General features: G+C 43.6%; 9 non-coding genes across 9 annotated transcripts; all 9 read right to left on the reverse strand.

Annotated features, from left to right (window-relative positions):
• Positions 1–567: 567 nt before the first annotated feature.
• LOC136757958 (5S ribosomal RNA) lies at positions 568–686 on the reverse strand. The gene has a single exon (XR_010819768.1). It is a non-coding gene; the product is annotated as a 5S ribosomal RNA (ribosomal RNA).
• Positions 687–1,741: 1,055 nt separating this feature from the next.
• On the reverse strand, positions 1,742–1,860 carry LOC136757959 (5S ribosomal RNA). Its single transcript, XR_010819769.1, has one exon. It is a non-coding gene; the product is annotated as a 5S ribosomal RNA (ribosomal RNA).
• Positions 1,861–2,915: 1,055 nt separating this feature from the next.
• On the reverse strand, positions 2,916–3,034 carry LOC136757072 (5S ribosomal RNA). Its single transcript, XR_010819118.1, has one exon. It is a non-coding gene; the product is annotated as a 5S ribosomal RNA (ribosomal RNA).
• A 1,055-nt stretch (positions 3,035–4,089) lies between these two features.
• Positions 4,090–4,208, reverse strand: LOC136756910 (5S ribosomal RNA). Its single transcript, XR_010818962.1, has one exon. It is a non-coding gene; the product is annotated as a 5S ribosomal RNA (ribosomal RNA).
• Positions 4,209–5,263: 1,055 nt separating this feature from the next.
• Positions 5,264–5,382, reverse strand: LOC136757036 (5S ribosomal RNA). The gene has a single exon (XR_010819084.1). It is a non-coding gene; the product is annotated as a 5S ribosomal RNA (ribosomal RNA).
• Positions 5,383–6,437: 1,055 nt separating this feature from the next.
• LOC136756464 (5S ribosomal RNA) lies at positions 6,438–6,556 on the reverse strand. Its single transcript, XR_010818547.1, has one exon. It is a non-coding gene; the product is annotated as a 5S ribosomal RNA (ribosomal RNA).
• Positions 6,557–7,611: 1,055 nt separating this feature from the next.
• Positions 7,612–7,730, reverse strand: LOC136756679 (5S ribosomal RNA). The gene has a single exon (XR_010818746.1). It is a non-coding gene; the product is annotated as a 5S ribosomal RNA (ribosomal RNA).
• A 1,058-nt stretch (positions 7,731–8,788) lies between these two features.
• On the reverse strand, positions 8,789–8,907 carry LOC136757559 (5S ribosomal RNA). The gene has a single exon (XR_010819551.1). It is a non-coding gene; the product is annotated as a 5S ribosomal RNA (ribosomal RNA).
• Positions 8,908–9,973: 1,066 nt separating this feature from the next.
• LOC136756378 (5S ribosomal RNA) lies at positions 9,974–10,092 on the reverse strand. The gene has a single exon (XR_010818466.1). It is a non-coding gene; the product is annotated as a 5S ribosomal RNA (ribosomal RNA).
• Positions 10,093–10,534: the final 442 nt, after the last annotated feature.

A 10,534-nucleotide genomic window follows, 5' to 3' on the forward strand; every position in this document is an offset into this window, starting at 1 on the left:
TTCAGTTGTTTAAACATTTGACAAACTATGGTGAGGGGGTAAGAAAACACACAAATCCAGCAGCTCCTGTATTTCAATACACCAGAACCCAATATTATTGGCGAGTCGGGTAGTCCATCATCACAGTTCGAGGGCAGGCATCATTTCAGTAATTTCATCCCGTTGCATTCACATCCGTGCCTTGAATGAGATTGAATGTGATCTTTGCTCTCAAGTATGTTCCCAAGTTTTACACTTTCGTGCTTTGCATGAATGGGAATGGAACCGTGTGTGTTGAATGAGGCTCCTTGTGAGCACTGAACTTTGTCCGGTGGAGTTCCTTTTTGTGTTGCTGTAATTGTGTCATTTCTCGATGAGAAAGATTAGGCAACATTTAGTCACTTCTAGCCATGATGCTCAATTTATTTACGAATGTACCCTAGTTACTAGGGACCGTTTACGTTGGAGAACAAGATCTATTGTATGCCTGTGTATTTGGGGAAGTCAAATCTGAAATAATGATGAAATTGCGTGTATCCAAAGTTAAAACTCGTGATTTGTCGCCCTCTGGTGTGTAAAAGATGCAAAAGCTTACAGCACCTGGTATTCCCAGGCGGTCTCCCATCCAAGTACTGACCAGGCCCGAGCCTGCTTAGCTTCCGAGATCGGACGAGATCGGGCGTATTCAGGCTAGTATGGCCGTAAGCCGGGGAAGCTGTCCCTGACGCTCTACTTAAAGGGAAGGCAATATCCGTTTCTGCCGCTCATACTTGCAGTTGAACTGTCTCTCTACTCTAAAGTCCGGGACACACCAGCGCGCCGCAGACAGTCCCTGCTAACACGAAACGTTGTGGCAACGTTGTGCGTTAGCTGGGGTGCCACACCAGACCGGAACTATATTTTACAAAACGAACACATTGTCTTGATAAAACAGCTGTAATTGAGTGCCTGACACGCCAGTCAAGCGCAATCTTGAGAAGGTGTGCATTTCAGTAAGGATTTCAATTGACATGCAGTATGAAACTGAAAGGAGGTTGCATCACTATGATGCATAACATTGCATGTATTGTATTTTCAAGTGTGTGCATTCATCCTGTTGTCATTTTGTTTTGAAAGCAGAAGAATCATTCAACAGGTTGCTGAGACAAATGTAAACCAGTAAAACATATGAAGAGAAACAAACCTTGAATATAAGTTCAGTTGTATAAACATTTGACAAACTATGGTGAGGGGGTAAGAAAACACACAAATCCAGCAGCTCCTGTATTTCAATACACCAGAACCCAATATTATTGGCGAGTCGGGTAGTCCATCATCACAGTTCGAGGGCAGGCATCATTTCAGTAATTTCATCCCGTTGCATTCACATCCGTGCCTTGAATGAGATTGAATGTGATCTTTGCTCTCAAGTATGTTCCCAAGTTTTACACTTTCGTGCTTTGCATGAATGGGAATGGAACCGTGTGTGTTGAATGAGGCTCCTTGTGAGCACTGAACTTTGTCCGGTGGAGTTCCTTTTTGTGTTGCTGTAATTGTGTCATTTCTCGATGAGAAAGATTAGGCAACATTTAGTCACTTCTAGCCATGATGCTCAATTTATTTACGAATGTACCCTAGTTACTAGGGACCGTTTACGTTGGAGAACAAGATCTATTGTATGCCTGTGTATTTGGGGAAGTCAAATCTGAAATAATGATGAAATTGCGTGTATCCAAAGTTAAAACTCGTGATTTGTCGCCCTCTGGTGTGTAAAAGATGCAAAAGCTTACAGCACCTGGTATTCCCAGGCGGTCTCCCATCCAAGTACTGACCAGGCCCGAGCCTGCTTAGCTTCCGAGATCGGACGAGATCGGGCGTATTCAGGCTAGTATGGCCGTAAGCCGGGGAAGCTGTCCCTGACGCTCTACTTAAAGGGAAGGCAATATCCGTTTCTGCCGCTCATACTTGCAGTTGAACTGTCTCTCTACTCTAAAGTCCGGGACACACCAGCGCGCCGCAGACAGTCCCTGCTAACACGAAACGTTGTGGCAACGTTGTGCGTTAGCTGGGGTGCCACACCAGACCGGAACTATATTTTACAAAACGAACACATTGTCTTGATAAAACAGCTGTAATTGAGTGCCTGACACGCCAGTCAAGCGCAATCTTGAGAAGGTGTGCATTTCAGTAAGGATTTCAATTGCCATGCAGTATGAAACTGAAAGGAGGTTGCATCACTATGATGCATAACATTGCATGTATTGTATTTTCAAGTGTGTGCATTCATCCTGTTGTCATTTTGTTTTGAAAGCAGAAGAATCATTCAACAGGTTGCTGAGACAAATGTAAACCAGTAAAACATATGAAGAGAAACAAACCTTGAATATAAGTTCAGTTGTTTAAACATTTGACAAACTATGGTGAGGGGGTAAGAAAACACACAAATCCAGCAGCTCCTGTATTTCAATACACCAGAACCCAATATTATTGGCGAGTCGGGTAGTCCATCATCACAGTTCGAGGGCAGGCATCATTTCAGTAATTTCATCCCGTTGCATTCACATCCGTGCCTTGAATGAGATTGAATGTGATCTTTGCTCTCAAGTATGTTCCCAAGTTTTACACTTTCGTGCTTTGCATGAATGGGAATGGAACCGTGTGTGTTGAATGAGGCTCCTTGTGAGCACTGAACTTTGTCCGGTGGAGTTCCTTTTTGTGTTGCTGTAATTGTGTCATTTCTCGATGAGAAAGATTAGGCAACATTTAGTCACTTCTAGCCATGATGCTCAATTTATTTACGAATGTACCCTAGTTACTAGGGACCGTTTACGTTGGAGAACAAGATCTATTGTATGCCTGTGTATTTGGGGAAGTCAAATCTGAAATAATGAAGAAATTGCGTGTATCCAAAGTTAAAACTCGTGATTTGTCGCCCTCTGGTGTGTAAAAGATGCAAAAGCTTACAGTACCTGGTATTCCCATGCGGTCTCCCATCCAAGTACTGACCAGGCCGGAGCCTGCTTAGCTTCCGAGATCGGACGAGATCGGGCGTATTCAGGCTAGTATGGCCGTAAGCAGGGGAAGCTGTCCCTGACGCTCTACTTAAAGGGAAGGCAATATCCGTTTCTGCCGCTCATACTTGCAGTTGAACTGTCTCTCTACTCTAAAGTCCGGGACACACCAGCGCGCCGCAGACAGTCCCTGCTAACACGAAAAGTTGTGGCAACGTTGTGCGTTAGCTGGGGTGCCACACCAGACCGGAACTATATTTTACAAAACGAACACATTGTCTTGATAAAACAGCTGTAATTGAGTGCCTGACACGCCAGTCAAGCGCAATCTTGAGAAGGTGTGCATTTCAGTAAGGATTTCAATTGACATGCAGTATGAAACTGAAAGGAGGTTGCATCACTATGATGCATAACATTGCATGTATTGTATTTTCAAGTGTGTGCATTCATCCTGTTGTCATTTTGTTTTGAAAGCAGAAGAATCATTCAACAGGTTGATGAGACAAATGTAAACCAGTAAAACATATGAAGAGAAACAAACCTTGAATATAAGTTCAGTTGTATAAACATTTGACAAACTATGGTGAGGGGGTAAGAAAACACACAAATCCAGCAGCTCCTGTATTTCAATACACCAGAACCCAATATTATTGGCGAGTCGGGTAGTCCATCATCACAGTTCGAGGGCAGGCATCATTTCAGTAATTTCATCCCGTTGCATTCACATCCGTGCCTTGAATGAGATTGAATGTGATCTTTGCTCTCAAGTATGTTCCCAAGTTTTACACTTTCGTGCTTTGCATGAATGGGAATGGAACCGTGTGTGTTGAATGAGGCTCCTTGTGAGCACTGAACTTTGTCCGGTGGAGTTCCTTTCTGTGTTGCTGTAATTGTGTCATTTCTCGATGAGAAAGATTAGGCAACATTTAGTCACTTCTAGCCATGATGCTCAATTTATTTACGAATGTACCCTAGTTACTAGGGACCGTTTACGTTGGAGAACAAGATCTATTGTATGCCTGTGTATTTGGGGAAGTCAAATCTGAAATAATGATGAAATTGCGTGTATCCAAAGTTAAAACTCGTGATTTGTTGCCCTCTGGTGTGTAAAAGATGCAAAAACTTACAGCACCTGGTATTCCCAGGCGGTCTCCCATCCAAGTACTGACCAGGCCCGAGCCTGCTTAGCTTCCAAGATCGGACGAGATCGGGCGTATTCAGGCTAGTATGGCCGTAAGCCAGGGAAGCTGTCCCTGACGCTCTACTTAAAGGGAAGGCAATATCCGTTTCTGTCGCTCATACTTGCTGTTGAACTGTCTCTCTACTCTAAAGTCCGGGACACACCAGCGCGCCGCAGACAGTCCCTGCTAACACGAAACGTTGTGGCAACGTTGTGCGTTAGCTGGGGTGCCACACCAGACCGGAACTATATTTTACAAAACGAACACATTGTCTTGATAATACAGCTGTAATTGAGTTCCTGACACGCCAGTAAAGCGCAATCTTGAGAAGGTGTGCATTTTAAAAAGGATTTCAATTGACATGCAGTATGAAACTGAAAGGAGGTTGCATCACTATGATGCATAACATTGCATGTATTGTATTTTCAAGTGTGTGCATTCATCCTGTTGTCATTTTGTTTTGAAAGCAGAAGAATCATTCAACAGGTTGCTGAGACAAATGTAAACCAGTAAAACATATGAAGAGAAACAAACCTTGAATATAAGTTCAGTTGTTTAAACATTTGACAAACTATGGTGAGGGGGTAAGAAAACACACAAATCCAGCAGCTCCTGTATTTCAATACACCAGAACCCAATATTATTGGCGAGTCGGGTAGTCCATCATCACAGTTCGAGGGCAGGCATCATTTCAGTAATTTCATCCCGTTGCATTCACATCCGTGCCTTGAATGAGATTGAATGTGATCTTTGCTCTCAAGTATGTTCCCAAGTTTTACACTTTCGTGCTTTGCATGAATGGGAATGGAACCGTGTGTGTTGAATGAGGCTCCTTGTGAGCACTGAACTTTGTCCGGTGGAGTTCCTTTTTGTGTTGCTGTAATTGTGTCATTTCTCGATGAGAAAGATTAGGCAACATTTAGTCACTTCTAGCCATGATGCTCAATTTATTTACGAATGTACCCTAGTTACTAGGGACCGTTTACGTTGGAGAACAAGATCTATTGTATGCCTGTGTATTTGGGGAAGTCAAATCTGAAATAATGATGAAATTGCGTGTATCCAAAGTTAAAACTCGTGATTTGTCGCCCTCTGGTGTGTAAAAGATGGAAAAGCTTACAGCACCTGGTATTCCCAGGCAGTCTCCCATCCAAGTACTGACCAGGCCGGAGCCTGCTTAGCTTCCGAGATCGGACGAGATCGGGCGTATTCAGGCTAGTATGGCCGTAAGCCGGGCAGGCTGTCCCTGATGCTCTACTTAAAGGGAAGGCAATATCCGTTTCTGCCGCTCATACTTGCAGTTGAACTGTCTCTCTACTCTAAAGTCCGGGACACACCAGCGCGCCGCAGACAGTCCCTGCTAACACGAAACGTTGTGGCAACGTTGTGCGTTAGCTGGGGTGCCACTCCAGACCGGAACTATATTTTACAAAACGAACACATTGTCTTGATAAAACAGCTGTAATTGAGTGCCTGACACGCCTGTCAAGCGCAATCTTGAGAAGGTGTGCATCTCAGTAAGGATTTCAATTGACAAGCAGTATGAAACTGAAAGGAGGTTGCATCACTATGATGCATAACATTGCATGTATTGTATTTTCAAGTGTGTGCATTCATCCTGTTGTCATTTTGTTTTGAAAGCAGAAGAATCATTCAACAGGTTGCTGAGACAAATGTAAACCAGTAAAACATATGAAGAGAAACAAACCTTGAATATAAGTTCAGTTGTTTAAACATTTGACAAACTATGGTGAGGGGGTAAGAAAACACACAAATCCAGCAGCTCCTGTATTTCAATACACCAGAACCCAATATTATTGGCGAGTCGGGTAGTCCATCATCACAGTTCGAGGGCAGGCATCATTTCAGTAATTTCATCCCGTTGCATTCACATCCGTGCCTTGAATGAGATTGAATGTGATCTTTGCTCTCAAGTATGTTCCCAAGTTTTACACTTTCGTGCTTTGCATGAATGGGAATGGAACCGTGTGTGTTGAATGAGGCTCCTTGTGAGCACTGAACTTTGTCCGGTGGAGTTCCTTTTTGTGTTGCTGTAATTGTGTCATTTCTCGATGAGAAAGATTAGGCAACATTTAGTCACTTCTAGCCATGATGCTCAATTTATTTACGAATGTACCCTAGTTACTAGGGACCGTTTACGTTGGAGAACAAGATCTATTGTATGCCTGTGTATTTGGGGAAGTCAAATCTGAAATAATGATGAAATTGCGTGTATCCAAAGTTAAAACTCGTGATTTGTCGCCCTCTGGTGTGTAAAAGATGCAAAAGCTTACAGCACCTGGTATTCCCAGGCGGTCTCCCATCCAAGTACTGACCAGGCCGGAGCCTGCTTAGCTTCCGAGATCGGACGAGATCGGGCGTATTCAGGCTAGTATGGCCGTAAGCCGGAGAGACTGTCCCTGATGCTCTACTTAAAGGGAAGGCAATATCCGTTTCTGCCGCTCATACTTGCAGTTGAACTGTCTCTCTACTCTAAAGTCCGGGACACACCAGCGCGCCGCAGACAGTCCCTGCTAACACGAAACGTTGTGGCAACGTTGTGCGTTAGCTGGGGTGCCACACCAGACCGGAACTATATATTACAAAACGAACACATTCTCTTGATAAAACAGCTGTAATTGAGTGCCTGACACGCCAGTCAAGCGCAATCTTGAGAAGGTGTGCATTTCAGTAAGGATTTCAATTGACATGCAGTATGAAACTGAAAGGAGGTTGCATCACTATGATGCATAACATTGCATGTATTATATTTTCAAGTGTGTGCATTCATCCTGTTGTCATTTTGCTTTGAAAGCAGAAGAATCATTCAACAGGTTGCTGAGACAAATGTAAACCAGTAAAACATATGAAGAGAAACAAACCTTGAATATAAGTTCAGTTGTTTAAACATTTGACAAACTATGGTGAGGGGGTAAGAAAACACACAAATCCAGCAGCTCCTGTATTTCAATACACCAGAACCCAATATTATTGGCGAGTCGGGTAGTCCATCATCACAGTTCGAGGGCAGGCATCATTTCAGTAATTTCATCCCGTTGCATTCACATCCGTGCCTTGATTGAGATTGAATGTGATCTTTGCTCTCAAGTATGTTCCCAAGTTTTACACTTTCGTGCTTTGCATGAATGGGAATGGAACCGTGTGTGTTGAATGAGGCTCCTTGTGAGCACTGAACTTTGTCCGGTGGAGTTCCTTTTTGTGTTGCTGTAATTGTGTCATTTCTCGATGAGAAAGATTAGGCAACATTTAGTCACTTCTAGCCATGATGCTCAATTTATTTACGAATGTACCCTAGTTACTAGGGACCGTTTACGTTGGAGAACAAGATCTATTGTATGCCTGTGTATTTGGGGAAGTCAAATCTGAAATAATGATGAAATTGCGTGTATCCAAAGTTAAAACTCGTGATTTGTCGCCCTCTGGTGTGTAAAAGATGCAAAAGCTTACAGCACCTGGTATTCCCAGGCGGTCTCCCATCCAAGTACTGACCAGGCCCGAGCCTGCTTAGCTTCCGAGATCGGACGAGATCTGGCGTATTCAGGCTAGTATGGCCGTAAGCCAGGGAGGCTGTCCCTGACGCTCTACTTAAAGGGAAGGCAATATCCGTTTCTGCTGCTCATACTTGCAGTTGAACTGTCTCTCTACTCTAAAGTCCGGGACACACCAGCGCGCCGCAGACAGTCCCTGCTAACACGAAACGTTGTGGCAACGTTGTGCGTTAGCTGGGGTGCCACACCAGACCGGAACTATATTTTACAAAACGAACACATTGTCTTGATAATACAGCTGTAATTGAGTGCCTGACACGCCAGTCAAGCGCAATCTTGAGAAGGTGTGCATTTCAATAAGGATTTCAAATGACATGCAGTATGAAACTGAAAGGAGGTTGCATCACTATGATGCATAACATTGCATGTATTGTATTTTCAAGTGTGTGCATTCATCCTGTTGTCATTTTGTTTTGAAAGCAGAAGAATCATTCTTGCTGAGGTTGCTGAGACAAATGTAAACCAGTAAAACATATGAAGAGAAACAAACCTTGAATATAAGTTCAGTTGTTTAAACATTTGACAAACTATGGTGAGGGGGTAAGAAAACACACAAATCCAGCAGCTCCTGTATTTCAATTCACCAGAACCCAATATTATTGGCGAGTCGGGTAGTCCATCATCACAGTTCGAGGGCAGGCATCATTTCAGTAATTTCATCCCGTTGCATTCACATCCGTGCCTTGAATGAGATTGAATGTGATCTTTGCTCTCAAGTATGTTCCCAAGTTTTACACTTTCGTGCTTTGCATGAATGGGAATGGAACCGTGTGTGTTGAATGAGGCTCCTTGTGAGCACTGAACTTTGTCCGGTGGAGTTCCTTTTTGTGTTGCTGTAATTGTGTCATTTCTCGATGAGAAAGATTAGGCAACATTTAGTCACTTCTAGCCATGATGCTCAATTTATTTACGAATGTACCCTAGTTACTAGGGACCGTTTACGTTGGAGAACAAGATCTATTGTATGCCTGTGTATTTGGGGAAGTCAAATCTGAAATAATGATGAAATTGCGTGTATCCAAAGTTAAAACTCGTGATTTGTCGCCCTCTGGTGTGTAAAAGATGCAAAAGCTTACAGCACCTGGTATTCCCAGGCGGTCTCCCATGCAAGTACTGACCAGGAACGAGCCTGCTTAGCTTCCGAGATCGGACGAGATCGGGCGTATTCAGGCTAGTAGGGCCGTAAGCCAGGAAGGCTGTCCCTGACGCTCTAATTAAAGGGAAGGCAATATCCGTTTCTGCCGTTCATACTTACAGTTGAACTGTCTCTCTTCTCTAAAGCCTGGGACACACCAGCGCGCCGCAGACAGTCCCTGCTAACACGCCACGTTGTGGCAACATTGTGGCAACGTTGTGCGTTAGCTGGGGTGCCACACCAGACCGGAACTATATATTACAAAACGAACACATTGTCTTGATAAAACAGCTGTAATTGAGTGCCTGACACGCCAGTCAAGCGCAATCTTGAGAAGGTGTGCATTTCAGTAAGGATTTCAATTGACATGCAGTATGAAACTGAAAGGAGGTTGCATCACTATGATGCATAACATTGCATGTATTGTATTTTCAAGTGTGTGCATTCATCCTGTTGTCATTTTGTTTTGAAAGCAGAAGAATCATTCAACAGGTTGCTGAGACAAATGTAAACCAGTAAAACATATGAAGAGAATCAAACCTTGAATATAAGTTCAGTTGTTTAAACATTTGACAAACTATGGTGAGGGGGTAAGAAAACACACAAATCCAGCAGCTCCTGTATTTCAATACACCAGAACCCAATATTATTGGCGAGTCGGGTAGTCCATCATCACAGTTCGAGGGCAGGCATCATTTCAGTAATTTCATCCCGTTGCATTCACATCCGTGCCTTGAATGAGATTGAATGTGATCTTTGCTCTCAAGTATGTTCCCAAGTTTTACACTTTCGTGCTTTGCATGAATGGGAATGGAACCGTGTGTGTTGAATGAGGCTCCTTGTGAGCACTGAACTTTGTCCGGTGGAGTTCCTTTTTGTGTTGCTGTAATTGTGTCATTTCTCGATGAGAAAGATTAGGCAACATTTAGTCACTTCTAGCCATGATGCTCAATTTATTTACGAATGTACCCTAGTTACTAGGGACCGTTTACGTTGGAGAACAAGATCTATTGTATGCCTGTGTATTTGGGGAAGTCAAATCTGAAATAATGATGAAATTGCGTGTATCCAAAGTTAAAACTCGTGATTTGTCGCCCTCTGGTGTGTAAAAGATGCAAAAGCTTACAGCACCTGGTATTCCCAGGCGGTCTACCATCCAAGTACTGACCAGGCCCGAGCCTGCTTAGCTTCCGAGATCGGACGAGATCGGGCGTATTCAGGCTAGTATGGCCGTAAGCCAGGGAGGCTGTCCCTGACGCTCTACTTAAAGGGAAGGCAATATCCGTTTCTGCCGCTCATACTTGCAGTTGAACTGTCTCTCTACTCTAAAGTCCGGGACACACCAGCGCGCCGCAGACAGTCCCTGCTAACACGAAACGTTGTGGCAACGTTGTGCGTTAGCTGGGGTGCCACACCAGACCAGAACTATATTTTACAAAACGAACACATTGTCTTGATAATACAGCTGTAATTGAGTGCCTGACACGCCAGTCAAGCGCAATCTTGAGAAGGTGTGCATTTCAGTAAGGATTTCAATTGACATGCAGTATGAAACTGAAAGGAGGTTGCATCACTATGATGCATAACATTGCATGTATTGTATTTTCAAGTGTGTGCATTCATCCTGTTGTCATTTTGTTTTGAAAGCAGAAGAATCATTCAACAGGTTGCTGAGACAAA

The sequence above is a fragment of the Amia ocellicauda genome, chromosome 8 (assembly GCF_036373705.1).
Source record: "Amia ocellicauda isolate fAmiCal2 chromosome 8, fAmiCal2.hap1, whole genome shotgun sequence".
Classification (NCBI taxonomy): domain Eukaryota; kingdom Metazoa; phylum Chordata; class Actinopteri; order Amiiformes; family Amiidae; genus Amia; species Amia ocellicauda.